The 6210-nt window shown below is 34.0% G+C and overlaps 2 non-coding genes across 2 annotated transcripts; one reads left to right on the plus strand and one right to left on the minus strand.

The window, feature by feature from the left end:
• Positions 1 to 1242: 1242 nt before the first annotated feature.
• Trnar-ucg (transfer RNA arginine (anticodon UCG)) lies at positions 1243 to 1315 on the minus strand. The gene has a single exon. It is a non-coding gene; the product is annotated as a tRNA-Arg (tRNA).
• Positions 1316 to 4242: 2927 nt separating this feature from the next.
• Trnar-ucg (transfer RNA arginine (anticodon UCG)) lies at positions 4243 to 4315 on the plus strand. Its single transcript has one exon. It is a non-coding gene; the product is annotated as a tRNA-Arg (tRNA).
• Positions 4316 to 6210: the final 1895 nt, after the last annotated feature.

Below are 6210 nucleotides of genomic sequence, written 5' to 3' on the forward strand. Positions count from 1 at the left end.
TCCACAAACAAACAAAATCACCCACAATATGAATTGAATTACATAAATTGAAATTTGGTAGAGCAAAAAATGGAAAGAGTTCCATTCACCTTATTTGGTGTTGAAATCTCAAGAGATTTTACCCTAAATGGCAATGCTATGATGGATTCAATGCGAAAGTTGGAGGTAGCAGAATTTTTTTTTCGAAAAATATGAAGGTAAAAACAATAATTGGAAGTTCAAAATGACTAAACATGGAATTATTTTGTACAATTATAATTCAAAAGTAGTGGTACTAAATATATAGTATTATAGGCTTAAATTGTATCTTACTCGAGAAATTTGGCCGAGTAAAAATGGTAAACAGGAATGTATACTTCTAGATTTGCGTTCCCGAGAGCGATTTTGAAATGTTTTCCTTTTACTAGCTTTACTACTAAAAAAGTTCTGGAACAGACCAATAATAACGACATTTATTAATAAATAAATTCTCTACAAGTTTAAATTCCATTTACACATATCTCACACATTTACAAAATTGACGTAATTATCGGAATTGACATTCACCGCTCTTGGCAACATCTCATCAATGAATGAAATTGTTTAAAACGTTCAGCAATTAATTATGATTTTTTTCAAACAAATTATTTTAACATTAACTAAAATCAATTTGAATTAATAAGAATTACAAACGATGGGAACAAATCATTAATTAATATTTATGAAATGTCGGTAATTAAATTGGACTTCTTAATTGTTATGGTAATCGATTGATCAAAGCGATCATAAAATCGGAAATTTAATTTTTGTTAATAACACTTTTGGGACCACCTAAATCTGAAACCCCTACAAATTTAGCTTTGTGATAAAATCCAATATACAACACACATCTGTCAAAAAACATACATTTTCGAAGCTTTTTTTATGATTTTTCGAACTTGATTTGGAACATTAATTCGACCACCAATATATGACATGAAGATAGCCAAACGAAAAACTAACAACTCTTCTGAAAACCCCGTTTAAATTAGATGACTTTTCAAGAAAATTTTCCGTTGAAAGTGTTGGAGCCAGGACCTGTTTTTGGCATATCCCCATATTTAATGACCCGCTCGTTTCTCACTACTTTGGACATTTAAACCAAATGATTCATTCACTGTAGTATAGTTAAATTCATTACAAATATCCCTATGAAGGAGATAAAGTCTTTAGCATCCTTTTTATTCGAAAAAGCAAAACTGTGGTAAGTTAACTCACTTGTATCGACCGTGACAGGACTCGAACCTGCAATCTTCGGATTCGAAGTCCGACGCCTTATCCATTAGGCCACACGGTCCTTGTGATAGACGCTAAATGTTTTGCAAATATAAATTGTGTTATCAGAAAGGACAGCATCCTTTCAAGGATTAACACACGCACTCACATCCCCCGAAAGCCACCCTTAGTGATGCTGCTTGACATTGCAAGTGATGTTGCGCAGTAATCATTATATGGTTTTCGATGATGAAAACAAAGAGATATGTTCTCTCTTGATTTGAGAAAATTTATTTATGGGAACCCCTTCTTGATTTGAAATTTTTGGGATTTTCAAATGGCTGGCAAATGAACGTTTATTATTTTGAGGACTTGTAACTTTACAAAATACTTATATGTAAAGTTACAAGACCAGACTTAAATCATAAAAAACGGTATGGAAAGTAGTAGAGTCAGAATGGGCCGACTATACCCTTCACCACTATACTAACAGACGTCACCTTTTCGAAGGAACATTGACATGAAATTGAACGAACTTAAATATGTGATCATTACCTATAAGTGAACCGACTAACAGCAATTCATACATTTGGCCTTCTGCAACCTATGATAAATTTCATTTCATTTGGGCAGATTTAGAGTCATTTGCGTACAATGGCACAATTAAAATCACTGTTCAAAATTTAATCTCAATCAGACACATATTCGAAATATACATGGAATTTATGTCTGCATCGGCAGCAATTTCAGTAAAACGCAATAACGTCATTTGAATCTCAAGTTGATACGTTGTGCAAAATTTCGCGTGAATCGGACAAGCTTTAAGAGTTTGGTGCACAATTTACATAAAATCGGTAGAAAGTATATATGGGAGATAAATCTAAATCTGAACCGATCTTCACGAAACTTTGCACACATCATTCTAGACTTAATTCAATACGCTGTGCCAAATTTCGTTAAAATCACAAGAAATATAGGGGTTATGGTACACTATTTGCATTAAATCGGGAGCTATATATGTATGGGAGATATGTCTAAACCAGAATCGATTTTTACGAAACTTAACACACATTATTCTAGACTCAATTCAGTACGCTATGCAAAATTTCGTGCAAATCGAAAGAAATGTAGATACTATGGCGATCCAATACAAAATAAGACTAAAATATATATAAAAGCTATATCTAAATCTGAACCGATTTTGACGAAATTTAACAACATCATTCTAAGCTTAATTCAACAAGCATTACCAAATTTCGTCCAAATCGAAAGAAATATCGGAGCTTGGTGCTCCATTAATATAAAATCCGACGAAAATATATATGGGAGCTATATCTAAGTCCAATTGTTACCAATTTCAATAGGTTTCGTCCTTGGACCAAATAAAGGAGCTGTACTAAATTTTATCCAAATCGTATTATAAATGCGACCTGTAGAATTTAACAACAAGCGACTGACAGAAAATCGACTCACAAAGTTATTCTATGCATATTCTCAAAAGGAATCTGTTACAAACATATGCACAAAGTCATAATACCCTGTACCACAGTGTGTGAAGGGTAGAAAAATAAAATAAAATTTTATTTGGAAGGAATGAAGTAACCGATTGGAAAGTAGGGCCTTCCTATGAATGACCAACTTTTTGATAAAAAAAAAAACGTATACATTATATTAACACTAGAAAGACTGGAATTTTGTATATACCTATATTGCCTAAAATCGATCAAAATGACCTCATTCTGAAAGAATTTTTATTTTGTAAAGAAATTTTTTTAAACTTATTTTTTAATATTTTTTACATTATTTACAATCATACAAAACGTTGTTATTATTTGCTTTCGGCGGGAGAGTTCCCGAGTTTCCATTTTTGAAAAATAAGAACGCGGACAAAATGTTCAGAAAAGAGGAAGTCTTTACTCTAAGAGTGAAATCGACTGGAAATATAAAATTTATTTTTCCCGATTTGTGTGTTCGTTTGTGTTTCTAGAGTAGCAAACGGTTTTCGATGTTGTTGTACTGATCTGGTCATACAAGAAATTTACTTTATACAATAATAAAAGTAGTTTGATTATTTAATATTTCACAAGAGGTCAAAATGACCGATTTTAGGCTATATAGGTATAGCACATGTGAATACGGGGAATGAAAGAGGGGAGGAAGCAGCTGCTATGATTAATCAACGTAGTTCTATGTGTTACAAAAAGTCACCAAATTTTAAAAAGCTGTGTCATAATATACACAATTGTTTTTGTACTTGAAATTGAAAAACCGTCAATATGACCGCTTTCGGCAATCTAGTGTTAAGCGAATGTTGAATGATGTGTGGTCTAAACTTGGCAGACCTTGATATTTATAATCATGTCAGGATAAGTTTATACTACATATGTCATAGGCTAAGGATATATATCTGTCGGCAACATCGACCGACACTTCTTATCTTGTTTTTTTATTTTAAAATATAGCTCTTTAGTAAATAAAGTTTGCTAATAAAAATGTGTTTTTTAACATTTTCAAGCAGATTATCATTACAGCTATATTTAAAACTTAATGTCAAACACAATTTTAATTTACAATAAAATATAATTTTTATTAAATTTTACAAATAACAACTTATTTCAATGAGCATCACTTGCATAAGCATTCTTACCTTGACTCTTGGTCCAAGCCATTGATTGGCCTAATGATGCAATTGCTCAGCTAAGAACTTGTTTGACATATTTGTTGATGACTTAAAATGCAGTTTTTATTAATGCTACCGTTTTCATTGCCAACATGTTGTTGGAACGTTAATTAAAATGAAAAAACAACAACACAATTTGTTCCTGAGAACAGTTCATGATGCCACACATAAGGGTAGATTTTTCTCTCTCTCCCCCTCTCCATCTCTCTAAGGGTGGGCATATCTTACTGAAAAGGATGTGATGTGCGACTAGCATCCTTCTTCTGTGTGATACATCACAAAAGGACAATTGTGTATATCAACCCCAAATGTTGATAAATGCACAACAGGACCGTGTGGCCTAATGGATAAGGCGTCGGACTTCGAATCCGAAGATTGCAGGTTCGAGTCCTGTCACGGTCGAAAATCGATTATTTTTTTCCTATTCTGCTGAAATATAAAAACTAATAAATTATTAATGCAAAAAATATTCAACAAATCGCGTAGAAAACGTTGCAATATTTCAGGTTTCTTTATTGTTTTTTTTTTTATAGACGATTGTCTTGTTTCAAAAACCCCACACCCTTTTAGTGGTCAAATGGCAAACTTCGATTGCCTTTAATAAAAAAAAACCAAACACCAACTGAAATCAAAGCATGGCATAGCTTGAAAACAACAAATAGCAAAGCGTAGCAAAAAAAAAACAAGTCTTACTTTCAAGGTAAACAGCAAAATTTAAATCTCTCTCTTCAGAGTATTGGCTATTAATTATTGCCAGTTTATGGTACCAGCAGAATTTTATTTGCACCCGTGTACCAGCGTCCGGCGTATCATTCTGTCCATATGTCTGAGCCATACCGAAACATGTGTCGTGTAGTGTGAAGTTAATTTCAAAAACAAGAATTTCAAGAAGACAAAGGAACAGTTGAAAATGGAAAAAACAATTTTAGAATTGGTCCATAGGTTGTATATGGAAGTCTTTAAGAACGTGCGTATGCGAAAAATTGGTTTGTTGTGATTCATAAAATAAACATTTTAATTAAATAATTTTATATATATGTTGCCAACGAAATACATAATTAAATAACCAAAAAAATGATTTCTTCAAAATAAAATGTTGCTATTTGAAAACACGCCTATGCATAAAAATATATGTACACATACGAATATAATCACTTATTTCTGCCTCAACATTGTAACTAATGAAGGTATATAGATTTTCATACGATGAAAATGTGGCTCATCGAAATATTGGTTTTATATCCCTAGCCTCTTTGGACCAAATCCGTTTTAGAAATGTTATAGTCGAATTACAATTGAATGAAGCACATGATAACTCATGAAGGATGAAGATTTGGTCCAAACTTTCCAAATCGTTGTATATTTTGTATTGTTTGAAGATCGAAAAAAACTACATTATATACGAAGATGAGGTGTACATCGAATAGATTTTCAGGCGCGTCGGCCTTGTGCACAGCTCTTCCAATTTGAAAGGTCATGTTGCGAGATGTTGTCTTCTAATTGATCTTTCCATCAAATTTCTGATCTTCCCCTTCTGCGTGAACCATTAGTTGACTCGCTTTTATATGCTGGGGCATCCTCACCCATTCTCACAACATGACCTAGCCAACGTAGTCGCTTCAGTTCGATGCGTCTGACTATTTCGATGTCCGAGAATAGATGGTACAACTCATGATTCATTCGATGACGATATTCACCGTCGAAGCAGTCCGTCGCGTAGATCTTTCGGAGATTCCTTATCTCAAACAATCCAAGAGCTATCCAGCCTCATCTGATGCTTTAGATCCATATAACAGCACGGGTAATATCAGCGTGTTGCAGAGTGTAAGTTTGGTCTGGCGAGAGTTGGCCTTGTTTTTGAATGGCTTACTCAGACCATAGTAGCATCTATTGGCCAACACTATTCTTCTCCGGATTTCAAAGCTGATGTTAATAGGTTTGTTTATGGCGGCACAAAAGTGTATAAAATCGTTCAGAACCTCGAAGCTGTAGTTTTCAAGTTCCACAGTTGGTCCGAGCCTACTGGACGTCTTGTCGTTGATACCATCTGCTTGGTATTCTCGCCATTTACTGTCAGTCCCACTTTGGCCAGTTCCTTCTCAATTCGTTCAAAGGTGGCTGTTACCGCTCGCAATGTTCGACCCACAATGTCGATGTCGTCGGCGTAGGCGAGTAAAATATACAGTTTGGTGTACAGAGTGCCATTTCTGTTCACATTTGCATCTCGTATGACCTTTTCCAGCAGGATATTAAAAAGGTCACACGACAAACGTCACCTTGTCTGAATCCTTGTTCAA

Source organism: Musca vetustissima, unplaced genomic scaffold (genome assembly GCF_032173495.1).
Source record: "Musca vetustissima isolate MV318-11 ecotype Yass unplaced genomic scaffold, APGP_CSIRO_Mvet_v1 utg6038, whole genome shotgun sequence".
NCBI classification, from domain to species: Eukaryota; Metazoa; Arthropoda; class Insecta; order Diptera; family Muscidae; genus Musca; species Musca vetustissima.